The 27,546-nt window shown below is 43.0% G+C and overlaps 1 long non-coding RNA gene across 2 annotated transcripts; it reads right to left on the minus strand.

Moving 5' to 3' along the window:
- Nucleotides 1-17,155: 17,155 nt before the first annotated feature.
- LOC114606192 (uncharacterized) lies at nucleotides 17,156-25,264 on the minus strand. Of its 2 annotated transcripts, none has more exons than XR_003708792.2 (3): nucleotides 23,191-25,264; nucleotides 21,283-21,547; nucleotides 17,156-18,398 (listed from the first exon to the last, which is right to left on the minus strand). It is a non-coding gene; the product is annotated as an uncharacterized LOC114606192 (long non-coding RNA). The 2 variants fall into 2 exon arrangements; XR_013394717.1 differs by having other exon boundaries at nucleotides 17,157-18,371.
- Between the last annotated feature and the right edge of the window lie 2,282 nt (nucleotides 25,265-27,546).

Below are 27,546 nucleotides of genomic sequence, written 5' to 3' on the forward strand. Positions count from 1 at the left end.
GGGAAATTCATCAGCAGAGCAAAAAAACAGAAATGAACTACTTTTTCTACTATAATAAATCTAGGGAATTCTCTTAACCATGGTTGCATTGATGGCTACATAAGGTGTTTTGGTTTTTTAAGAGTTAGACAAATTTATGAAGGACAACATCTATCAATAGCTATTACAGGGCCGGCCCAAGACAACTTGGGACCTGAGGCAGAGTGCAAAATGGCGCCCCACTCCCTGCCAGGGAAAAAGGGGTGAGGGAAGATCTACATCAGGAATCTCCTTTTTTATACCACTGGATACCAGAAGGAGGAGGAGGAGGAGGGTGTTGGCGTATGCCGTTGCAGGCTTCACAGAGGCATTTGGCTGGCAGCACCAGGGGGCTGGACTAGTTGGCTCCTTGACTGGCCTCTTCTTAGTTAGGGTGGCTGCCTACACATTGCCAGAAAGGAGGAAATCCAGCACCAGGAAAGAGGGCAAAGCAGGAAACAGATTTGCATTAAAGATGCATATGCTAATTTATATGTATAGATGCAAATTTAGAAGTAATTACTCTAAGTAGAAATGCAATACGTGATCTCTGTGACTGCTCAGTCTGCTGTCCCAGTTCTGTTGACGGGCAGCTTCAAGGCTCCGGCTGCTCTTTCGCCATATGGTTCTTTATCCTTCAACCAGATTTGGACCGGACAAGCCTTCAAATAGTGGACACCCTCAATTAGAGGCCTGTCGTCTGGCAGCCCTTAAAACATAGGACTGTCCTCTGTGAAGCACAAGCCACAGCCGTTGTATTCCTAAGCTCAAATACCTCTAAACATCTCGGTCAAGCAAAGCTTTCTGGAGAATCGTTACCGTGTTTACATTTCATTTGGTTTGATTTTCTCTCTATTTCCTAGTCTCTAAATTAAATAACTCCCGCTTGATTTGAGATAATGCGATCTTATTGACTATTACTAAAGGGTTTCACTTCACAAATCTTTCCCGGAGAAAGATAAGGAGCCAGGAGTGGCGGCTCAGGATTTGTCCTCTCAGTGAGGAGTGAGGGAGCAAAAAACCAAAGCTCGACTGGTCAAGGTGAGGGCCCTGGTCAGTAGAGGCCAGCAGGGCAGCTTTGTTTACCTGGCTTTCCAATGCTACACATTGCCTCCAGGTACCAAGAGGGGGAGGGACAAGGCAGCGGGAAGTTCAGCATGGTGTGGGCGTAGCAACAGGAGAGTTTCATTCCCGCCCCCCCCCCCCCCGCTGTTGCACCTGCACTAAGCTGCAATGACGTACAACACCAGGAAGCCAGGTGAGCAGCAGCAAACAGCCCTGCCAGCTGCTGCTGTTCTGGGCAGCAGTACCAGATTTAGGATGGTGCAGGTGGTCAGGCGGTTGCCCCTGAACAGGGCGCTGAGCCAAGAGGGTGCAGAATCATCACCATCACCCATATTTACGCAGGCACCTTCAGAGTAGATTTATAAAAAAGCAACTGTACCTAAAGAAATTATTGTGAAAATAAGAAATATGGAGGGGGGTTGCCAAATTTTGTCCTTCCTCAGGGTTACCAAAAGTCCAGCCCTGTGGGCAGTCATCTTCAAGAGTGGGTAAAAGCATTTGGGTTGCCACAAGTAAGCAGTAGGGCGAGCTTATCATAGAATCAAAGATTCGTAGATTCATAGAACTGAAAGGTTGGAAGGGGCCCCAATGATCACCTTGTCCAAGCGCTTGCTATGCAGGAACATCAACTACAGCATCCATGACAGATGGCCATCCAACCTCTGCTTAGAAACCTCCAAGGAAGGAGAGTCCACAACCTCCCAAATCTGCCGGAACTGTGTGCTCAAATCCTCAGGTGATTGAGAAGAAGGAGAAGGCTCTGGAACCAGGACTCAGCTGGTGAAACAGAGAATGCCCAAACTGCAGGTGAATCCATAGGCTTGATGTGAGCAAGAGCTTTTAGCAGAAGGCTGTGTGTGTGTGTGTGTGTGTGTGTGTGTGTGTACCCACATGCTCCCTCACTAGTGATTAACGTCTGTGAGCTCCCATCTCTTAGTGGCCCTTAATCTCTGCCATGTGAATCGCTCTGCAATATCTTTATACTCTCTGCAATTTGTAATAGTTGCATGGCGTGACAATTGCACTTAATCACACTGTGGGCCCGAAGTTGCGTTGCATCCTTGTTAAATGCGAAAGAGAGAAGGAAAGGGCATTTTAAAATATTCAGTGAACGCTGCCAGCTGTCTTGAGTTGTGTGACCCGCATCTGCAGGGGACAGGCATCTAGCCCATAGACCACAGTGAGGGCAGCCATTTCCCCTCAGAGCCACTAATGAAATATCGGTGCATCAGTAGGCTCCTGCCAAGGAAAATGGATGGTGGTGGACCTGCCTCACTAGAGGCCCAAGCTGGAGCTGAGCAAAATGTTTAAAGAGAACGTGAACTCAGTCACTCCCACTAAACGCTCTCAGTGTGATTTCGGTTTTGAAACTTTGTGTGTTAGGTTTTGAAAGATTTGTGCTGCCACACCCCATGGGCTCCATTCTTCTTCTTCTTGCCATCCCAGGTGTAGCTCAGTGGCAGAGCATCTGTTCTGCATGCAGAAGGTCCCAGGTTCAATCCCTGGGATCTGCAGGTATGGCTGGGAGCAACCCTTGTCTGAAGTCCTGGGTGGTTGGTTGGCATCTGTCTGTCTCGGGAGACAATGGAGGAGTACGCCTTTGGGGCTGAAGTCAAACCGCTGGAGAGTTAACAGCTTCCGCTGTGGCTGTAGAGACCAATGCAGGAGAGACATGTTTTGTTGCAGCTGGGGCAGATGAAGGTGTCTGGTTGTGCTGCTGCAGATGCACCATGGTGTTTCTTCTTTCAGTGCTCCTCCCAGTGGTCGTTCCTCCTTTGGTCACTGCCGTGGATACATGACCTGACTGCCTGTCTCCAGGCACTGCGGTTGTCTGCAAGGGATTGATTCCCACATGGTGGGGTTAATGTTGCCAACCCTCATGTCATGTTTGTTGCAGACATCTTTGTAATGCAGAGTTGGCCTGATGCCTCCCTGTAGAACACAGCCTTGGGGATCCTGCCATCTTCCATTCCACGGACATGGCCAAGCCAGCGTAGATATCACTGAGACAGGAGTGTGAACATGCTCTGAGTGTGGACTTGGAAAAGCACATCTTTGTTTGAGCCTCTGTCCCACCATGTGATGCCCAAAATCTTCCTGACATAGTGCATGTTGAAGGTGTTGAGGCATCGCTTCTGGCAGGTGTAAGTTGTCAGTTATACAGTGGTACCTCAGGTTAAGAACTTAATTTGTTCCGGAGGTCCGTTCTTAACCTGAAACTATTCTTAACCTGAGGTACCACTTTAACTAATGTGTCCTCCCGCTGCCGCCACCACGCAATTTCTGTTCTCATCCTGAAGCAAAGTTCTTAACCCGAGGTACTATTTCTGGGTTAGCGGACTCTGTAACCGGAAGCATCTGTAACCAGAAGTGTCTGTAACCCAAGGTACCACTGTATACCATTTGAACCATTCTCATTAAATAATAATAATAATAATAATAATAATAATAATAATAATAATAATAACAACAATAATTTATTTACACCCCACCCATCTGGCCGGGTTTCCCCAGCCACTCTGGGAGGCTCCCAACACAATATTAAAAATAGAATCAAACATTAAAAACTTCCCTAAACTTCCCTTAAAGGCTAACAGAATTACAATGAAATCTTCAGAACATAAGAATAGCCCTGTTGGATCTGGCAAAAGGCGCATGAAGTCCTGTTCTCATGATGGCTAACAAGGAAGACCTGAGAGCAACAGCATTTTTCTGAGGTGTCATCCATCCCATATGTTTCAGGGATGAATTTGTGCCAGGGCTTATCACTCAGCTCTTCCCCATTTCTTCACAATGCCTTGCTCAACTTTTGAAGATATTGAAGAAAAGAGGTAAGAGTGCCCCTGAGCAGGTTCAGGGTTCATTTCCCCTGAACCACTGCATAATTGCTGTACGTACAGACAAGGACTTAGGAACAAGGGGCGGTATTTGTGAACTTGGTTTCCAAGCAGACGTTCCAGCACTTACAGCTTGTTGGGCGCAAACTCATGCATGTTATTGCTGAAGCAAGTCCCAGTGAGTCCAATAAGACTCATTCCCAAGAAATTGGGCAATAGGATTGTAGCCTTTCTTGGGGGCTGGGAGGGAGATGCTGAAGGAGTAACAAGGAAATGCTGAAGCAGTCAGTTCCTCCCCTTCCAAAAAAATGAATAAATCATTAATCAACCCTGTTCTTTATACATTTGTCACATTATTGGACATACCATGATAAATAGTAACCAAATTACCATCCAGGTTCAAATGATGTACACCCATCTATAATCTTAGTTAGCTGCATGCCTGGTATACTTCATGAATGCCACTGTGTCCTCCAGTGTAATTCTATATCAACGACTTTTCCCAAATACATCTAGTTTCTGGTTTATATTAATGAACTGTCACAGTTCCCATTGTTTTCCCAGGGTCTTGCAGCTGCATTCTTTCACAGGTGCTTGGCAAATTAAAAATATGGTGGTTTGGGGGTTTCAGCCTGATATAAAATCACTCCTTCAGCAGATTGTTAGGGAGTTACTCATACAAGGGAACACGTCGTTACTTTAGCATTCTCTTTTCCTGCTTAGCCAGCCTCTGTTCCTTGACTTAACCCCTTTGCATTTATTTCTCCCCCTCCCCTAGAGCTTGCAGATGAAGGAAAACACAGCATTATAATTTGTATTTACTTTGAAAATAGCTATTCGGCGACCATAAACTGAAGGGAACATGCAGCCCGATTCTCCTCTCCTTTGCACGAGTGTAAAGTAGGAGTAACGGAGCTTGAATCAACACAACAGAATCTTGCAGCTTTAAAGACTAACAAATTTGCTGTGGCATAAGCTTCTGTGAACTAGATGCATGAAGTGTAATGGTCAGCTGTCATATATACATGTGCGAGTGGGTTTATTTTGGGCGGGGGGGGGGACGTGTAAATGTAATCAGAGGAAAGTGAAATGCAAAAAAGGTACAGACTTTGACAGTTGCAGTAAAGTGTAAAGGTAAAGGTAAAGGGACCCCTGACCATTAGGTCCAGTCGTGACCGACTCTGGGTTGCGGCGCTCATCTCGCTTTATTGGCCGAGGGAGCCGGCGTACAGCATGTGGCCAGCATGACAAAGCCGCTTCTGGTGAACCAGAGCAGTGCACGGAAACACTGTTTACCTTCCTGCTGGAGTGGTACCTATTTATCTACTTGCACTTGACGTGCTTTTGAACTGCTAGGTTGGCAGGAGCAGGGACCGAGCAACAGGAGCTCACCCCGTCGCAGGGAATGTATGCAAAATTGTTGCAGTGGCCAAAGCAATGTTGACGATACCACAAGCAACCTATCGCTGGTAAGCTAATGGAGCAGTGGTTTCTGAATATGGCCCTTTCTGAGGCCAGAGATTCACTTATCCTTTTGCATTGAGGTTATGCTATTTGTTCAGTGTAGAATGCAGAAGGCTGGCCAATGACATTTTGGGCGGGATTCATCTAATGAACCCATCAGTAGAAACTCTGCACAACGGCTTTTGCTTGCACACCCTCCCCCCCATCACATCCCTCATTCCCCTTGAAACTGGGGAGGGGGCATTAAAAACCCCAGAACAGCATGTTGGGGGGGCGGTTGCTCCGTCTCACACGCTGAAATGCTTGCTCTAATGGGAACAATCTACATAGCACAACAACACTGAATTCCACCCTGTATACTGTGAAGGAAGATGACCAGGTGAATGAACCCTCGATGTCTTGGCTGATGTCATTAGGTTATCCATTAGTGTTGCCTGAGTAGTTTTGGGGACACTATTGGCAACTGGGGATCTTGCAGTGTTGTCATTTGGTCCCTCTATTTATGTCTGCGTTGTGCTGCCTGTTGCCAGTGGTAAGTAGCTGGTTTGGATTAGGCGACTGCCCTTAAACAAGTTGTGAAGAATGTGGATGGAGAGTTTTTCTTCCTCTTTCATAATATGAAAACTTGGGGCTGTCCTATGAAGCTGAACTTTGGGAGATTCAGCACAGACCAAAGGCTTCACGCAGCACGTTGTACAATTATGGAATTTGCTACCTACCACACAAGATGTAGTGATGGGTGGCTTTAAAGGGGTTTTAGATAAACTCATGACAGATAAAGCTATCAGTGGTTACTACCTCCATTACCAGAGGCAATTGGCCTCTGGAAACCAAGTGGAAAGAGTGCTGTTTACACACCCATGTCCTCCTTGTGGCCTCTGGCATCTGGTTGGCCGCTGTGAGAAGAGAATCCTGGACTAGCTGGGCCTTTGGTCTGATCCAGCAGGGCTCTCCGTATAGCCTTATAACAGGCCTACCACCCAAAGCCTTTAAGGGAGAAGTATCATTGTCCAGAATGGACTACAGATCATTCATCATGTTTCAGCTGGAAGCTACAGGTGACAAGAAGTGCTGATCTGTCACTTTCTCCTCTGACCCTGGTTCTCTGGTAGATTACTCCTGGCAGAGGCGCCAACTTGTAAGGGATATTGGGAGGCAAAGACACTTGTGTGACATCAGGACATTGGGAGGAGCCAGGGGCAGAGTCAAATGGGGTAGTGGTGAAGCTTCAATGGCCGGTGGCTCCTCCTCTCTGGCACTCGGCTGTTCCCCCATCCTTCCCCTCCGCAACAGGAAGAGGAGCTGGCCACCGTAGACACGCCATACTTGGCTCCATGTTTAGACTCCTCTGGCCCTTGATTTTTTTGAATATTGGGAGACGACACCCCCCAAAAAATTATTGGTGGAGGCAGAAGAGCTGGGCCCCTAGGAGTTGGCACCTATGACTCCTGGGTACTAATCTGGGCTCGTTGATCTGCTTTGTTACTTCATTGGGTCAGTAGTATAGTCCAAGAAATGCTCAAGTCACAGAACTATATCCCAGCCTGTGTAAACTGGCTGAACCCAGTTAGACCTATATAGAGATGTTCAAGGAGGAAATTCTCCAGTGCATCCACTGAGCATAGGAGTTAAGTGCTCAGAAGTGTTTAGTCAGAAGTAATCCTATTGAGATCAGTGGAGGCTTACCCTCAAGCAAGCATGAATAAGACTGCAGGTTTAGAGTCAAGGTAAACACGCATCGGATCATGCTCCACATTAAACAAGATACATATGAGCTCATGTTTTTCTCCCCCTGGTGCATTTTGGAATCTACCACATCCTTTCATCATTTTTAAGCTTTCTTCCTGGCTTCTCACAGGACTCAATTAAAGCACCTTCAGTCTCATCCAGAAAGGCTCTGCTGTTCCTCCACTGGGGAAATGGGAATGTCAGCAACGATTTCACGCATTACTCTTTCCATGCCAATTTTAAAACCTCTTATGCTCTACCTTTCATTTTTATGGGGAAGGAAGGAAAATATGCACAGAGAGAGAAAGAGAGAGAGAGAGATTATTTGGTTTAATAAAAAATGTTGAGTTCGCAAATGTGCTGAGGTGTACAGTGTCAAACCAGACCTTCCATCAAATGCAGTCAGTGCAACACGTTGGGAAGCTATGGACCATAAACTACCTTTTTCATATTAAAACCTTGTTCATATTAAAGCCTTGCCCCACAATTTAGTGTTTCCAGATTATCAGTGGTCGGCGGTACTAAAAACAACACGGGAAGAACGTGAAGCAGCACCACATTCCATTCCACCAACTTTCCTTTCTTATCTGAACTCTTTTTTAAAAATGCAAAAAAAGAGAGGGGAAAACCCAACACCTCCTCTGGAGAAAAAAAAAATCAGAATGAATGAGTTGAAAAATATGCATTTCACTGTCAACTTCCAGAAATCTTTGTGTGAGCTTTGGGTGCTAATTACAGTTTAGGAGTTGAGGATATAAGTAGAGCCATGGGTCGGTAGAGCATCTGCTTTGGAAGCCCTTGGCATCTCCACAACAAACATGCAACTAAACAAAGTCCTTCTCAGGTGTTGCAGTTAGGGATAAGTAAGCAGGTAAGAGGAGAAGTGGGGACGTAAGTAACTCCCCCCCCCACCTGCTGTTCTTTTCATCACCTTCAAATCTACGGAACGCGACTCTCTTTGTACCCCTTTGTACCCCTGGAGATTCCCCATGCACTTTAGAACCCCAGGTTCCAAAGTTGGAAGGCAATGAAAATGGGGACAAATGAGGGCGGTGGCAGATTGTGGCTGCTTGGCTCCTCCAGGCCTCTTCCTGCTGCACTACTGTGAACTACATCATGTTTCGCTTAGTTTGTCATCTGAACCTGAGCTTGTTTCTGGTCTCATTCCAGACAAACCATGAGCTGAAGCCAAAGTTTGTTCTATGGCTTAACACTAGTGGTTTGTCTGGAGGGAAACAACCCATGAGTCCAAGTTTGGATGATGAGCTAAGCCAAACCATGGGTTCGTTCACAGCAGTGCAGCAGGAGTGTAGGAGCTAAGAAGCTGTGATCTCTTCTCCAGGAGCTTGTAAGCCCATGCTAAGCCACAGTTTGGAATTTGAACTCTGGGCCATTGTTTGGGTTTCCCCCTTAGAGAACTGAAGGTGGCACGAAAGAAGTATCACTGTGACGTATACACTCGTCATCCAGGTTTTGGAGGGGTTTTTTAATGGCTTCAGAAATAAAATGATAAATATTTGTCAAATGGCCAGAGAGGGATAAAGGATTGTACAAGTGGACAAAGAGAAACTGATAACCTTTGTACTTCTGTCCTTAAAAATGAATGCAACCTGCAGCCTAATCACAGAATTATTATCAAATGTGCAAGCTACTTCCAATGGAAATTATTGTGATGGCAGGGGTACATGAGCTCCCTGTGATGTTTGATCTGCGATGACCGTTTCACATATGCAAATCCTGATTTGATGCTGCAAATACAAATGTGTGGGCTCACCTGCATCTGCACATACAAAATCTGAAACACATCGCGATATTGGTATAACCAAGAAACGCTAATACACTGGGCTGCTGGGAGAATGTGGAATTTAAGTTTAGGATTCATTCCCCCCAGCCTATTCTAATATTCCTCCAGATAACACAATACTGGGAGGGCATCCAAGCTACTCATTAGCCCAAAGCGTGTGTGCTGGCCAGATGGTTGGCCTTGGTCTTTGAATAGTCAAGAGGCTTGGCCTTGTGATTTATTGTGGGTTCAATCAGGTCTGCATTTACAATAGATTAGTCCGTTGTTGTTTGGTCAGCAATGGCTGCACGTGGTTCATGCTGCTGTTATTTTACGAAATCCAGATGCACCCATAAATCTCCAGGTGAAATGGTGGAAGCACCAGAAGTAGAAACAGCAGTGGCCAAAGCCCGGCGAACAGATTGCCTTGCCGTTCTTTGAACTGCCTCATTGGTCATCTGAATACATCCTGCCAAATTTGATATAGCATTTCCCATTATGTCATTAACAAGAACAGATATTTCGAATCAAGAATCTAGAAAGTAGCCAAAACGTATTTCCTGAAGTAAGGAATTAATTCTGCTAGGTAACTCTCCAAGCATCTTTCCACTGTAAAAGAGAATTCCTTGAGGACATTTCTACTGTTACGGAAGATTTCCATTAAGTCCACCCAAAACTATCGACTATGATATTTGCCATATATGATTTAGCGTTTAACTTCCTGTGTCACTGGAAAAGGCTTCAGCACATTTGCACTGCTTGCCATTTGAGAATGCATTTCTTCTTGTTGTAAGATAAATCTGCCAAATCTAAATCTAAAACATTTAATGCATGAAGTGTATTTTCACCCTGACTTAGTATTTACAACTAGCAGGTGAGGCAGTAAACCTGTTTCTTGACTGTACAACTTTCTGGCTGTGGGGTAATACTGTAGTGACCAACATACCATTTGTAAGCTTCTTTACATAGTCTTTTAAATTAATATTATTTGAACTCCAATTAACATTAAACTAGTTGTGTGTTAACTTGATGTTCCTGTGCATATGGCACTTTAGTATGTATTCACAAGTTGCAGTTCAGCATCAAGCCCATGTGGGAAGCCACAATGCCCATGGAAATTTACACTTAGCTGTAGCAACACCCTAATGAATTGTTTCTTTTCAATCCATTATTTATCATCATTTGCATGGAAGACAGCCCCCCCCCCCTTTTAAGAAGAGGATCTCATACTAATGAATATCATATTGCATCACCTGGCCAACTATTTTCTTTTAAATTTCCTAGTCTTAAACGCAGCGATAACACAGTTGCCAATTGTCATCAGTACAGTGGTACCTCAGGTTAAGTACTTAATTCATTCCGGAGGTCCGTAGTTAACCTGAAACTGTTCTTAACCTGAAGCACCACTTTAGCTAATGGGGCCTCCTGCTGCTGCACGATTTCTGTTCTCATCCTGAAGCAAAGTTCTTAACCTGAAGCACTATTTCTGGGTTAGCGGAGTCTGTAACCTGAAGTGTATGTAACCTGAAGCGTATGTAACCTGAGGTACCACTGTATTTCAGTGCCTATTTCTGCCTCTGCACTTTCTTTATTTCTCTCTTTCTTTATTCCTTTCTCTCTCTATATGTTTTTATTGTATTTAATTCAAAGTCTTAGTTTGGACAAAAAAAGGAAAAAATATTTGATATTAAGTTTGGCATTTTTCTCTATAAGCGCTAATAAAATTTATTTAAAAAATAAAATAAAAGAGAAAAATACATTCTACACTTTTCTAAACCAGGCCAAGGTTGAAGTTACTGGTAATGAACTGAAAAAGATGTCTAAATTACAAAATATTATCTCGCACATCCTGATTTCAGTATGACCTGGAATACATAAAGTGGGCTATAGGGTCCAAATATTTTGCACTAGAATATTTTTCTGAGGGAACAGACAGAACAATAGAGACCTCTGAAGAATGTTTGAGAGAAGTGTGAATGGATTAATACATCATCAAAGTATGGAACAGCCCCAGCAATTCTAGCCAGCAACATTTCCATAAACAGCTGGAAAATGTCTAGAGCTTACATAAATTCCAAACTGAAGGCAAGTTTCTCGATGTGTGATAATTATTTGGACATCAGCAGCACTGTTAACCACTGTCAACTGCTGATAGATCTGAGCTAGGTCAAGTTTGGCAAAAACCTTTCCTCCTGCAAGGGGAGACGACACCTGATTAATGTCAAGCATTGGGGGTGGGTCCAGTTTAAGTACCGTATTTTTCGCTCTATAGGACGCACCCGACCATAGGACGCACCTTGTTTTAGAGGGGGAGAACAAGGGGAAAAAATTCTCTCCCTCTCTGCACAGCGCCCCTTCAGCGAAGTGGCAGGAGAAATGGAGCCCCTTCCATTTTTCCTTCCCCTTCGGTGAAGGGGCACTGCGCAGAGAGAGAAAGCTGTGCAGCGCCTCTCCAGTGAAGCAAAGCCAGGAGAGCAAGAGGGACCGGTGCGCACCGATCCCTCTGGCTCTCCTGGTTTCAGCAAAAGCAACGTGAAGCCTCCGGAGCGCGGCGGGAGCACTCCCACTGCGCTCTGGAGGCTTCAGGCGGCTATCTCTGAAGCCTGGAAAGCGAGAGGGGTCGGTGCGCACCGACCCCTCTGGCTCTCCAGGCTTCAGCAAAAGCAACGCGAAGCCTCCGGAGCGCAGTGGGAGCGCTCCCGCCGCACTCCGGAGGCTTCGCGTTGCTTTCGCTGAAGCCATGGAGTCTGCATTCGCTCCATAAGACGCACACATATTTCCCCTTAATTTTTGGAGGGGGAAAAGTGCGTCTTACAAAGCGAAAAATGCGGTACCTTGTTTGCAGTTCTTTGGTAATTCTTACTGTTTCAAACACTGCCATTAGGTTTCAGGGCAGCAACTACAGGCATAGCCTAACTTGAATGCATGTATAATTGGCGTGAGGATTCCTTAATGATAATCCTGTCCAGTTCTGCATCAATTGTTGGGTGAAGTACAAAGTGTACATTTTGGGGCAGTCATCCAAATGAGCTGCAACTGCAGGATTCATATGGGAAAATGTAAGAAGACACAACATCAGGGTCAAACTCTAAATCTCCTCATACAGAGCAAGTATTACAATTTCTTTTTTAAAAGTCAGATTCCTCAAATAAGCAAACTGCCCACATTCTGAGCTCAAGCCTTTAGGTTAGTAGGTAGACATACTGAACCCTGCTTCCTCGTTCGTAGAGAAGCTCTGGACCAATATTGCAGGAAACATTATTAATACTGCTTTCATGTGGCACTAGACTGTACCTTTCTGCCAGAGGATTAAAATAAATTACTACATTTTCAAATGTAATAAAAAAATAGTTCAGGACAGAGTGTACTCAATTTTAGGGATGATTTTGCATTCAAAATACAAAATCAATTAGCAAAGGGAATATCATGATAACAGACGAGATAAACTATAAGTTTAACTACTTTCATGTGATTAGTGGGTCAGGTCACTCAATGGAAGGGGCCAAGACTCTGCTTTGTCTTGTATTCTGAATTTCCTGCAGATGAATACCAGATTTTTAGGCCTTGGGATGTGAACGGTGCAAAGACAAGTGAGGTGGGGATGAGAATTAAACTAAACACATTTCTAGATTCTCTCCCCACCAATGGTGTTTTCTAGAATGAATTAGCATTTATACTATAGCTTAATGTAAAGAGAGAGAAACAAAATACAGGTGGAAATTGCATTTTTCAAGAATTGTGGAGTTGGAAGGGACCCAAAGGGTTATCTAGTCCAACCCCCTTTATCCTCCTCAAAACCATTTTTTATCTTACATACAGCACTTCTAAAAAAAGGCATACAAATTGGTCCTGAAAGCTGTCTTCTGAAATAGACCTGAGGCTGGACATTGGTTATCTGAATATAAAGTAGCTTTCTTATTTTACTAGCTACTAAAAGTGCCCTTTTGAATTATGGTGCTGGAGAAGACTCTTGAGAGTCCCATGGACTGCAAGAAGATCAAACGCATCCATTCTTAAGGAAATCAGCCCTGAGTGCTCACTGGAAGGACAGATCATGAAGCTGAGGCTCCAGTACTTTGGCCACCTCATGAGAAGAGAAGACTCCCTGGAGAAGACACTGATGCTGGGAAAGATGGAGGGCACAAGGAGAAGGGGGCGACAGAGGACGAGATGGTTGGATAGTGTTTTGGAGGTTACCAGCATGAGTTTGACCAAACTGCGGGAGGTAGTGGAGGACAGAGGTGCCTGGCGTGCTCTGGTCCATGGGGTCACGAAGAGTCGGACACGACTAAACGACTAAACAACAACAAAAAGTGCCCTAGATATATAATCCAAGCTCAAGGAAATTTGGAGACCAATTTGCAGGACACTATATTCTTGCATATGTAGAAAATGGGGGCAGTGTGTGAACTCACTGGCAGTAGAAGCAGTGATGGCCACAGGCTTAGGCCACTTCCAAAATAGCTTATGATCATAACTTGAATCATAATTACAAATAAACTAGGGAAAATAAGGTAAGTTTATGGAGAATGGGCTAGTCAGCTACTACCATCAGCCATGGCAACTAAATGGAAACTCACTGTGTCAGTGAATATCAAATATTGGAAAGAAACGGAGAAGGACTAATTTTCTTGATGTGTTTGGACACTTTCTAGGAACATCTGGTGGGCCAGTGTTGCAAACAAAACGAAAGACTTGATGGACACTTTTTGGACCAGTCCCGCAGGGCTGCTCTTACATTCTTTTGAGAAGGGGCATGCTCCAGAAACAACCTCTACCATTGAAAATAGGTCCCGGGGCTGAGCCTTATGAGTAGTTTCACCATGACTCATTGGACAGCTGCTACCATTGGCAGGGTATATGAGTGAGTAAGCAAAGCTGCGAGGAAGCATTGTATCTGCCTGTACCCTTGTGTGGTAGGGCTGTGTGTGAGAGAGTAACAGCGAACGGAGACAGAATTAGATCTTTAGTGGCCTGCAGATTTTAAATCAAGACGTCATTGACTGTGGCATTTCCCCTCCTATGTGTGTGACATCATACTCGGTTCATAGGGGAAGGGTTAACTAATTGTAAAATGACTAACCAATGGGAAACCAGGGGGCAGAGTTAACTGTGTACAGTGGTACCTCAGGTTAAGAACTTAATTCGTTCCGGAGATCTGTTCTTAACCTGAAACTGTTCTTAACCTGAAGCACCACTTTAGCTAATGGGGCCTCTGGCTGCCGCCGGAGCCCGATTTCTGTTCTTATCCTGAAGCAAAGTTCTTAACCCGAGGTACTATTTCTGGGTTAGCGGAGTCTGTAACCTGAAACGTATGTAACCCGAGGTACCACTGTATAAGGTTTAAGCACAGAGTTTTTTTTGAGGGAGTTGTTGAGAGGATAGTCTGGAGTTAGAAGATGAAGAGAAGTCTGTGGATTGGGCTATTCTGGTGTGAGAGAGTGAGAGAATTTATTAAGGGGGGTCAGTCAAACAGTTGAGATAATCAGTCAGAAGGTACAGTGGTATCTCGGATTACATATGCTTCAGGTTACATACGCTTCAGGTTACAGACTCAGCTAACCCAGAAATATTACCTCGGGTTAAGAACTTTGCTTCAGGATGAGAACAGAAATCGTGCTCTGGTGGTGCGGCGGCAGCGGGAAGCCCCATTAGCTAAAGTGGTGCTTCAGGTTAAGAACAGTTTCAGGTTAAGAACAGACCTCCGGAACGAATTAAGTACTTAACCCGAGGTACCGCTGTAATAGGAAGGTATAGGCCAGTAAAGAAACTAAAGTTAAGATACTGACAGGAATATTAACTGAGAAACCATAAACTTGTTAATGTTTGTAAAATAAACTTGGGGTTTTTTTGTTCACTTTTAACAACTGAGTGGACTCAGTGTTTTACCAGAGAGTAACTGGTTGGTGGCAGCAGGGAAGCGAGCACAGTGGTGGCACAGGGATCAATAGACCATTAAACGTCCAGGGACCCTGTGTGATCACCACATTGACATAATGGGCATGGAACTGTGAAATATCCTTCCCCAGAACATTTATATTAAGTACTTCATCCAAGTCCCCTGAGGACTCTTCTCTATTATTACCCAATGTCCACAGTCAGAGTCACTGTGAGCATAATGTGGCCCAGAGGTCTTTTTCTGACACTGTTCAGAGGGTGCAATCTTGATCATAAATGGGACACACATCAAAATGAAGTCTTCTCATATAATCTCTGGAGGTTCTGGAGATTCATCACAACTATGTGTTAATGGTTAGCAAAAATCATGGCCTTGGATTAACCTCACGGGATTGGGGATACAGAAAGTTCCTTCCATGTTCTTCCTATCAGAGAACATGTACCAAGAGTTGCTGGGAAGAACAACCATTGGAGAAGACAGATGCTCTCATGTCCTGCTTAAAGTCTTCCAGGAGGCATCTGGTTGGACGCAGGAGAGGAAGTCAAATTATATCAAGGATGGGGAAATGCCAAGCCTGTCTGTTTGGCTCTGAGGACTCTCCACACCCCTGCTTTCTCAAGTGTTTCCGCTCAGCTGGAATGTGCATCCTTCAAGTCAATTAAGAAATCTTGCAAAGGGGCGTGTGATCGCGTTTGTAGAAACTAGTCTACTGTGCAAAGGTAGAATTCGCATTCTGCTTGGCAACCTGGCATAGAACTCTGTTTTAAACCCTTGTTTTTTCTCTGCCAGGATTAGGCAGGTTTAGCTCAGTTGGATCCGATGTAACCAGAGGCGGCTTTAGGGCAGCACAACAACTATAACACAGTGAATTGAGCAGAACAGAATGTGATATTCAGGTAGGTGGGTGGTTGCAAAATTTTGGCCTCACCCAGGGCACCACTGAAATTCACGGGCCAAGAAACCCACCATCTATTTTGGCACTTTCTAAGCCAGCTTTCCGCAATCTTTTTGCTTGGCCTTAGAAACTTTGAAACCATTTGTCTTACAAAATCTGTCAGGCTAGCCATTATGACTATTAGAATAGTGACTACTGTCTCATATTTCTCTTTTATACAGTCTGTGTTTATTTCGGCTGGGCAGAGGAAGATAGAAGGTTCTTGGGTGAGCCTTGAAGGTGGCCTGTCCCACACAGTTGCAAGTAGAAGCTAACTATATATATATATATATATATATATATATATATATATATATATATATATTATATATGTTACTGGCCCCGAGTTGCAACTGTATCATTGGCTTTCACTTGGCATATGTGTTGTTTTTAAATCATTCAGTCTTACAGCAGCTGTCTGATTTTTCCCTAGTTAGAAACAGTGATGTGTATGAATAGTTACCGTATTTTTTGCTCTATAAGACTCACTTTTTCCCTCCTAAAAAGTAATGTGTGTGCATCTTATGGAGCAAATGCAGGCTGCACAGCTATCCCAGAAGCCAGAACAGCAAGAGGGATCACTGCTTTCACTGCGCAGCGATCCCTCTTGCTGTTCTGGCTTCTGGGATTCAGAATATTTTTTTTCTTGTTTTCCTTCTCCAAAAACTAGGTGCGTCTTATGGTCTGGTGCGTCTTATAGAGCGAAAAATACGGTACCTCATTTTTGTAGCATAACTCACAAGTGTAGCCTGGATTAGTAACAGGGGCCAAGTTTAGCATGCTTTTGTATTTTAAAAAAATGAAATGTAATTTAGTCACGATTCAAGGCTGAGCTAGCCATTTGGTGCCATTATTATTATTAACCTGCTTTTCATCTTAAAGTCACCCTAAGTGTGGGTTACAACATTAAAACTATATTAAAGCAGATTAAAATTACATAAATAAGGTCCTAAAAATGCACTTATCAAATGTCAAAACCAAAGGTGACGAAGTGTATTTCCAGCATAATGAAGCTGCATAATGACCTGCCAAAAAAGTTGAAAAACATCTTCATGTATGCGACAACGGCCGTGTGAGTTCTGGTAGCACAAGGATGGAAGACTGAAGAAACCCCAACTAATCATGGCAAGAAAAATTGATGGACTATGCAGAACTGGCAAAACTGACATATAAGCTATGGGACAAGGATAACTGTGACTTTAAGGATGAATGGGAACCCTTTACAAAGTATCTGAAGACGCAACAAAGCGAACTGGACTCCTTGGCAGGTTTTGAATAAACATTCACAAACTTTTTATTGATAATAATCAGCTAAATAGTTTGAGGATCTATACAACTTTGTAACATGCAGAAAACAGCATTCTTGGAGAAACCGAAGACTGGAACTGAGGGAAGTCGGGGGGTGGGTGGGTTTTGTGTGGGAGGGGGGAGGGAGGAAAAATGTGTGGGGGGGGAACAAGGATGATATATTTTTGGATAATATGTCTTGTTATAATTCTGAATTTTTTTAAAAAAACATTTTTTTAAAAGAAGCTGCATAATGAAGGTACCGGAAACACCTCTGTTGGGACGAAGTTCCACAGTTTAGGGGTTACCACAGAGAATGCCGTCTCCTGGGCCACCCTCACCATAATGATAATGAATTATCAAGAGGAAGGGTCTGTCTGGAAGGAGTCTGTCTTTCAGGCATGTGGGTCCTGAGTCATTTAGAACCTGGAAACGATCTGGCAAGCAGTGCAGCCATTTTATAACAGGTGTTATATCGATTCAGTTTTATTTGTTGCTATGACCATCATGGTCTTTCCTTTTCTTTTTTATAAATGATTTTTATTTGTTTTACATGTAATCATATTACGTAACAACGTACCCTCTTATTTTATCTCTTTGGCTCAACTGAACCGACTTCCCTCCCTCCCGTCTGATGGTTTACAAAATTAAACTTTACATCTTTACATTTCGCTTGGTTTCCTATCCTTGTTGTAGCGTTACCTGAAATATTATATTACTCAACCTGAATAGGTAGCAATTTCATCTTACAGATCTACAGATAACCCTGCTAATGATGTTAATTGCTTACAGTTGTCTTTCAAATATAATACAAATTTGTTCCAGTCCGTTTGGAATGCTTGGTCTCACTGGTTCCGTATTCTTCCCGTCAGTTTTGCCAGTTCTTCAAAGTCCGTCGGCTTCAGCTACCACTCTTCTTTTGTTGGTAACTCCTGTTGTTTCCATCTTTGGGCTAACAAAAGTCTTGTCGACCATCATGGAAGTTTCAGCCACCACCAGAAAGAAATACGCATCCTATAATACTATACAGAATGTGCATAGATATACCATTAAAAAAACAGAGTTAGGTATATCACACACTTGCGACTGTCCCATCTTAAGCAGGACATCCCAAAATGGCAGAAGCCCTTCTGGATTCTGATTCCATCCTGGGACGTCCCATTTCGGTCCTGTGTGCTGGGCTTGTCATCGCGCAAGACCAAAAGGCACACTTATTTTTGGTGCTGCATTCTCACATTTTGCCCATTCATTTTAACATTTATACTCCTGGAAGAATTTGCTGTAGTTGGGTTTCACCCATAATCCTTTGCTCTACCACATCACCCCCACCTGCTATTGGCAGTGAGAGGGAAGCTCCTGTTAATACAATTAGGAAATTATTTCCTATTGGAAAGTAAGTAAGTAAGTAAGTAAGTAAGTAAGTAAGTAATACAAATGGTAAATAAAAATAAAAAACTTTTATCTGTGCTGAGAGATTTAGAGCAGAAATATAGCACAGATAACTCTTTTTAATTTTTATTTATAGCAGAAATATATCTCTCCCCATCCATTCATTTTTCCCCCAAGCAGGACAAATGGCAGCTGCGTTTCTATGTGTACAATGCACAGATTAAGACTGCAAAAAAAAAAGGCCTAGTGGGAAGGGTAAATCCCCCTGCCCCACCCACCATTTAGGCCTCAGTCCAATCCTATCTGCCCCAGCTGCTTTTTAAAAATAATTGTCAGGTGATCCAATCACAAATCTCCTCCTCGTCTAGCCTGGCCCACAACTGTCTATATTTTTTTTTTTTTTGAAAACAGTTCTATACTTTTCAAACACTTCTATTTTTATTTTTTTAAAAAAGAATAAAATCAATAAAACAAAATAAGCAGAATATATTATGGAGAATGAAACAGATATCTGTTTTCTAGCTTCAGAACATCGGCCGACTGTTAATTAGTCATTGATCGGAATATTGCAAATCCCTACGCATGCAGTTTAGCTGCACTCAGTTTTACTGTTGCAGAACCTAAATTACGAAACCACCTTCTTATTATTTCTCTCTCTCCCCCCCCCCCCATTTCCAGATGCTGGCACTTCAGGAAATATTAAAGGTCCCCTGATGAAATTTTTTAGAAGTGATTGCTTTATTGTACATTTTGCACTCCTAGTCAAGCTGTCATCACCACCTATAGTTTTCTATAACTACCTGCACATGCCCATATACTTGGGAGGGAGAAAGTGGGGGTGGGTATTATCTTGGCTCTAGTTTCACTCATATCAGGCGCATATATATATATATATATATATATATATATATATATATATATATATTAAAGATCTGACAAACTTGCAGCAGCCAGAAATTCAGAACACATGGAAACGCCATCTTGAAAGAAGAAATGTTATACAGAAGGGTGGTTTTAAGGGAATGATAACATTTAGCCAGCACAGAGCAAAGGGACTTGTTCTTAGAAGTATTGCAAGCAAGGCCACCCCATCACTCTCTCATCTGCCAACCTTACCCTCCCCTCCTCACTCAGCAACTGATAACTGGACTACAAGTTGAGCATCCTTGCACAGGAAGGCCCTGGTTGCTAAAAGCATGGATAGGCAAACGAAGGCCCAGGGGCCGGATCTGGCCCGCAGACGGTCTGGGAATAAGTGTGTTTTTACATGAGTAGAATGTGTATTTAAAATGCATCTCTGGGTTATTTGTGGGGTCTGCCTGGTGTTTTTACATGAATAGAATGTGTCCTTTTATTTAAAATGCATCTCTGGGTTATTTGTGGGGCATACGAATTTGTTCTTTTTTCCTTTCTTTTTCAAAATACAGTCCAGCCCCCCACAAGGTCTGAGGGACAGTGGACCGGCCTCCTGCTGAAAAAGTTTGCTGACCCCTAGCTAAAAGTCACAGCACTGGTGACAATGCTGTAATTAGTGCTTTTTTTCTTAAAAAATGTTTAGGAGTACTCTCATTTTGACTCAAGAAAATCACAATTTTATAGTTCAAACTGGGAAAAATAAATACAGTAAATGGACAAAAGTACAAAGATTCACAAAATGTTTGGGGGTATGCGTACCCCCAGAAAAAAAGCACCGGCTGTAATATATTATATTTGTTATAATAATAAACCAATAGTTGCATCTTTAAATAAGCTGAGCAACGGAGTTGCATGGCAACTTGCCACAGGGTCTAATATAAACGTTTTGACAAAATCCCTCCATATATATATATATATATTTCAAAGCAAAATCCTACTCCATCGATATTTTCCAAACGTATTTCCCCCCTAATGTGCTGGAAGAGTGTTTGTCCATTAAGACTGCATTAAAAATGCTGACATTTCATTTTTAATTTAAAATCGAGCATACAGTTCCGTCGGGGAGCAGCCCAGGCCGGATTTTGATATATATTAGGGAGAGGTGTGTGGAGAAGCTTTATTCCTTTACAAAATGCTCTGTGGAAAACTGACAAAAATAAAATAAAATATGTTTTAGTCATCTGAGGCAAATTCATCTCTGTAGCTCCAGAGAACATCAGCTACAAGCCATTCTTAAAGCCTTCCCTGCTACATGCATAAACTACAATTCAAACTACACATTAAAATGATCTGAATGACAGGGGGGTGATATTGGCAGCGGAGGTTTGGATAGAGGTGAGAGGTGGGTTAAGGGAAGACCAGAGAAAAGAGGTATGGAATAGTTAGGGCAAGTTGGGAGTGGTAGGGGCAGGTGGTTTGTTTTGGGTTTTTTTGCAATATTTAGCAGGACTAAGCAACATTCATTAGATAGATGATGATGATAGATAGATGATAGATAGATAGATATAGATAGATAGATAGATAGATAGATAGATAGATAGATAGATAGATAGATAGATGATAGATAGAAGATAGATAGATAGATGATAGATAGATAGACAGATAGATGATAGATGATAGATAGATAGATAGATAGATAGATAGATAGATAGATAGATAGATAGATAGATGATAGATAGATAGATAGATGATAGATAGATATAGACAGATAGATAGGCAGATGCATAGCTGTCAACTTTCAGATTTGAATATAAGGGATCAGCAGCCTCACCTGTCCCGGAGACAGTCTACGGGATATCTAACAATCCGGGATAGCAGTGGGAAACAGTGCTGAAATAAGGGAATTTCCCGCAAAAAAAGGGAAGGTTGACAGCTATGGGTAGATGGCACCTTTTTAACACAAAGATCCTGAAGGCAGCTTACAGTTAGTTTTTTAAAAAGTCAATAAAATAAAATGGCTCACTTGTCACACTAAGTCAAATCATTGCTTAGAGCAAACGCACGAGTGTGTAAGTTTCCGGTACCATTTTGCTCCTCCCTCCATCTTGGGAAAGCTGGCTGAAGGCTGGCTAGGAGAAATGCCTTTTGACTTCAGTGCTGTACAGCTGTGGGAAACCAGCCCTGCTTGAGATGACCATGCCGTTTGATCTGGACTCCCTCCATGCAGATTGAATAAATCAGATTTCTTAAATCCACTGTGTCTTCAGTTCTCCAAGGGAGCACAAATCCTGGGTGAAATATACACAAATATAAAAAACCGTTCTGAAAATGCTTTTCTAAAAGCTTTTTTTAAAAAAAAAAAACATTGAATTTTCCATAAGCCTCACCATCACCACCTAGTGTCACACAGAATACTGCACTTAAAACATTTTATTTGCAGCTGTATACCTGAGTCCCTGGATGAGCCCCTGGAACCTTGCTACTGCTTGGCAGACAGTAGGGATGGTGCCCAACTTTTGTAACAATATTTATGAACCTTTTGTAGATCTCTGGCCATTGCAGTTAAAGTAGTGTGGTCCCTAATGCAATGCACAGTAGGCCTTTTAGGCACTATATGCTTATAGGGTCAAAACCGTGTAGCTTCCAGCAGCAATAAAAGCAGGCGGAAGCCTAACATTACAGGGTTTAAAAAGGTATTTTGTTTTCTCCCTAATTCTTTTGGAACCTTCTTGTGCTACTTAGCAATGCCACTAGCGACCATCCTTGACAAAACTAATTTGGGGGTAGCATGTACAAAATTAACTGATGTCAGACTGTGTGCCGGAGTGGGGTGTAGACTTAAGCAATATGTGGGTGATACCATATTAATTGATTCGCTGGTTCTGTGCTGCATAATTAAAGGAGGACTTTAAGATCATGGGCAGGTGTGCAATTGTTCATACTACTGTCAGGTCCCAGATACTGTTCATACTGGAAGAGGAGTAAAGTGAGAAAGGAAAAGAAATGGAAACACCTCCTTAAGAAGTTTAATTTATTTAAAAAAAATGTAAAGACAACCTAATTCTTGATCGTTTGCTTGTGAGAAGATTTGCTGGTGTAAAGTCCACTCTTTTCCTTCTCGAGATGGCAATGCCTACCTCAGGGAGTGGGTGCTTATTTGCTGTGTAGGTAGAATAATAAATAATAAATTTTTATTTATATCCCGCCCTCCCCAGCCAAAGCCGAGAATGCTGTCAGATTCATAGTATTTATTTATATCAAATATTTCTAGGCTGCCTTAAGAGCAAAGGCTTCTCAAGGCAGCTTAAAAGGTAAAGGTAAAGGTACCCCTGCCCGTACGGGCCAGTCTTGACAGACTCTAGGGTTGTGCGCTCATCTCACTCTATAGGCCGGGAGCCAGTGCTGTCCGGAGACACTTCCGGGTCACGTGGCCAGCGTGACAAGCTGCATCTGGCGAGCCAGCGCAGCACACGGAACGCCGTTTACCTTCCCACTGGTAAGCGGTCCCTATTTATCTACTTGCACCCGAGGGTGCTTTCAAACTGCTAGGTTGGCAGGCGCTGGGACCGAGTGACGGGAGCACACCCCACCGCGGGGATTCGAACCGCTGACCTTTCGATTGGCAAGTCCTAGTCGCTGAGGTTTTAACCCACAGCGCCACCCGCGTCCCTCAAGGCAGCTTATATGAAAACAATAAAAAATAAAAGACAGTAAGTTACTTCTGGCACCAATTCTCCTGCATTTAAATATTCCTACTCGCTTAAACATTATTCCCTGCCCTGCTATTGTCTGCAAGCTTCTGTTCAGGTGTAGCCTCCAGCCTTTTCTGACCCAGGAATTACTTTTATCCCCAAAACATGTATTTGGGAACCCATTCCTTAATTTGTTTACTGTATTTTTGTATTGTGGCAGTGCTGCTATTGTGGACTACCTTAGTTCAGGCTGTGACCCAGTCAGTCAACCCAACAGCTGAAGACCATTGTACTAACTAAAGGAACAGGATAATGAAAACCTGGGAAGGTAAAAGAAAAGAAAGAAGGTAAATGTAGGACTTGTGACTATCTGGGCATAGAAATAGGATTTGGGATATAGAACCCTGGATTAAAGTTCTGTCTCTTCTATGGCAAGAAGCTGCAACTGGTATGTTCCAGCACACAGGTTTGTTGAGAAACATCACAAAAGTGAAATCAACAAAAGGTGGCTTCCTAAGACTAACACACTCATTATGGCAAAAAACGTGCTGATTTGTTAAACTTGAAGGTGGCACTTGGTTGTTCTTGCTGCAACCAGCAGATAGAGCCATAACTCAGGAGCAGAACATCTGCTTTGCATGCAGAAGGTGTCAGGTTCAAATCTCCAGCATTTTCAGGTACTAATATTATTACAATTTATTACCCACCCTTCAACCTGAAGGTCCCAAGGCAGGGTATAACGATTAAAACACAACATTTAAAACAGTTCAAAATAACAGGTAGGGATGAGAGAGAGGCTTTGGTATGAAATCCTGGAGGGTTGCTGCCAGTCCGTGTAGGCAATACTGAGTTAAATGGACCGATGGCCTGACTCAGTATAAGGCAGCTTCCAATGTTCCTAACAGACTGACATGGTTATCTCTTCAGAAACAGTAGAAAAGGTTTAAAAAAACCAAAAACACTTTGCAGATTAAAATTATATAAATACTAGCATTCATACACCAGCCCCACGAGTAGTCCTCAGTACAATAATACTCCTTGCCACAGTGTAATTATTATTACACTTAAAATAAACTAAGTTCTTTACAGAGCATTAAGTGGGAGGGAGCAGACGACAAGTCCTTGCCCAAGAGGGAAGCCGACATGAGTTCATGTAAAGCTGATAAAACCTTCTCCCTTCGTAGAAATGGGCAGTCATTACAGATGGATAAAAGTTACCTTTGATTGAAATGTGTGCATCTATCTACCTATTTATCTACTGCTGATTGAACTCAGGTGCTGGCTGATTCTACAGACTCCAAAAACCAAGAGTGTGTGACTTACTCCAAACTGGTGCCAAAGTTTTGCAATAGTTTTGCAGTGAGAACCCTGCATTTTGAAGTGCCCCCCACTCAACTGAGTAATTAAACTGCGGGTCATAGCTATTACCCCAAAACCCAACATGGTCCAGGGCATTGCAAAAACTGGGATTTGTGCTGCAAAACCCTGCTAAAGAACTGCAAAACTTCGGCAGCATTTTGGAGGGGATCCCAGATTTCAGGGTTTGTAGTTAATAAAGTTCCAATTTGAATGACTTCAAAGCAGGGTTAGGCAAATTGCATTGGTATTTAGATATAGCTTACACAGATAAATATGTGAATTCTATCTTGGACTGAAACCCTTAGGAAATATACGGCCTAGTCCCTGTTTTTGAAGCAATGCTACAACTGAATGGATCAAGTTTGTATCAAGGCTTCTGGACAGAAACTTCCAGAACGTGTGGCAGTCGGTTGAGAACATGGTGACTCAGCAAGGCGCTTAGAAAAACAAATTCTCAAAATACAAAGGGATGAGTAACGTATCCCGGCATTGTATATCCACACATCAAAACACAGTTTAGGATATTGCCATTGCTTAATTACTAATTTCTATTTATTCAACTCTGTACCTTTCAAAACAGCATTTAAATTAAATTATGTAAATATAATCATTTTTAAAAGTTACAAATTTGCATATGCAATGGCTGCCATCCCTATGTGTCTGGAACATTTCCTCCCCTGGCTTTCTATCCTCCTGCCATGGCAACTGGCTGACAGGATGAAATTCTGCCCAGGCCCAATACAGCTAGCTAGCAAGCTGGCTACCCCTCACAAGGGCCAGGGCTACACATGGAGCAGAACTGTGTGGTACCAATTCTGTGAGATTGCAAAATGGACCACACCACTTCAGACTGCAGGTGGGGGTTTTACAATGATAAATGCTTCCCTGCATACAAAAAACAAAAACAAAACCCAGCAAACAGAAAACCAGCACAGGAATATTTTCTCTAGATATGCAAGGGTGGTTTTTTTTTATTATTATTATTAAAGTTGCATGGAGTTTGCGGTTGCTGTTTTCAACCTGCACTCTGAACTGGTACAGGCTGTTGCATCCCCTCAGGGTTTTGCCTTCTCTTTCTGCTGTCTGAGTAGACCAGGTCTGAAAAAGGAGTGTGTTTCTTCTGACAGGGAAAGCCTGAGTAGCTGCAGTTTCTGAAGGGCTGCAGATTCAAGGAGAGGACCTGAGGGCAGCTTATGTCAGAGACTAGGTGTAATATAGTGGTTAATACGCCAGACTAATCCCCATTTGTCCATGAAGCTCGTTGGGTGACCTAGAAAGGGTTCCCTATCTTCCAGCCTAATCTACCTCACAGAGTTGTGAGGGTAAAATGTGAGGTGAACCATTCCCCATGTACACCAATGGCCACTGCCACCCCCCAATGGAGGAAAGGCGAGTTCAAGAAGTTTGAAGCGTGTCTGGAAAATAAAGGGCAAGAGTCAAATCACTACCCTCATAGAAAAGTTGTCCGGGGGGGGGGGGGGACAACAATTCAGTATTTGTGACTGCATTCATATGCAGCACCAAGGAATAAGACATTATCTCAGTTGAGGGACAAAAGCAAAGACAACTCTCCTCAGTATTCAGAGGCAAGGCTGGATGAAAGCCATAATGGGCCTCAGGCAGTGGGCTCCCTGTTTCACTCGCAACTCTGAGGTAACACCTGGAAATGGTGTGTACACACGTATGCATACACTGGAAGAAAACTAAGCAGTATACAATGCAGAGGGAAAACTACATATCTTAGAGAACATCATCTTCCATGCTTTCCTTAAATTAAAAAAACCCCTATGGTTCCTGTTTTTAATTGTATTATGGGTTCCTCCTCTTGTGCAAGAGAAAGCACGCACCATCCCTGGTCCCAATCCCAACGTCCATGTCTGCATAAAAGCGGCCTGTTTTTTGTCCTAAACCAAAGCCAGAGTGAGAAGGTTGCCTATTTAAAAGGGTCTGAATTACCTACCAGCCCTGTCTCTGGCCAGTGGGCTGTTAAGGGAAAACAATTGCACTGTGTTTTTCTCTCATAGCTTTTTTGTTGACATAAACAGTGTATGTGTGAAGAAGGGGAAGCAACTTCCTCACCTCGTCCTATGTTGTAATATAATAACAATAGCATTCTTTATTTATTATTATTATTATTATTATTATTATTATTATTATTATTATTTCAACTCTGCCCATCTGGGTTGCCCCAGCACTGCATGCACCGTAATTTGAAGGGAAGTCTAGAACATCACCGGGTCCCGTGAAGCAGTGAGCCTTGTGCTGTAGCCCTGTCGCTTTGTGGCTTAATGTGGCCTTGATCAAAGGTGCCTCTTCACTGACTTATTTTTAAATTTCTATCCCACAGCTATACAGAGCTAATCACCAAAATCCACCAGTAAAGCCACGGTGACAAACACCACTCCAAAAACAGTGCCATCATCTTATCGGTCTGTTTGTGAAGGCAAACTGCTTAGGAAAGCAACTCCTTCAAAGGTAAGTGGGAGAAAGGTTGAAGCTCAGAGCAAGCACTTCTCATGGGGAAGGCCTTAGGTTCCATCATGGGCAACTTTAGATAAAACTGGGAGATAGCCCTGTCTAAAATTCAGGAAAGCCACTGCCGGTCAGTGTAGACATTACTGGTACCAGTGGCCTACCTCAGTATAAAGTGTCTTCCCACATTACCGGGCCACAAACTGAATGAATATCCACAGAATAACCTAGAGAAGTTGTTCCATTCATTAATTTATTTCAGAACGAGAAAGGGAAATTTCCTCAGATGAGTACCATCGGCTTGACCAATAAGTATCTTGCTATTGCTGAGGAGAAAGGCTCAAAAATATTGGTAACTGGTGCACAGACCATACAGGGACTTGATTTTCAGTTTGGCTGGAAAATGAATCTCAGAGAGAGCCAAAGAGTGGAAAAGGGATTCTTTAGATCAGAAAATTCCAAAATGTGTATTAGAACAATGAATCTCTCTCTCTTATGCCCACTAGGTGTGCTGCGGGAGAGTTTCTCCCTAAAGTTCCCAAAATATCAGCAGCAATTCAGAGTAGGGCTAGTCTTGTTGAGATAAGACAGACACCCACTATGCTGCTACCTGCTCTGCAGTTCCAAAACTGATCCAGACAGGAGTGCTTTTTGCAAAGGGACAGGAAGTTGGACAAGAAGCCACTTCTTCTCAAGAAGACCTGGCAATTGCCAGTAGGAGGGTGGAGATGGGAGAGACTATAAAATGGCCTCATCATCATCAT

Source organism: Podarcis muralis, chromosome 11 (genome assembly GCF_964188315.1).
Source record: "Podarcis muralis chromosome 11, rPodMur119.hap1.1, whole genome shotgun sequence".
NCBI classification, from domain to species: domain Eukaryota; kingdom Metazoa; phylum Chordata; class Lepidosauria; order Squamata; family Lacertidae; genus Podarcis; species Podarcis muralis.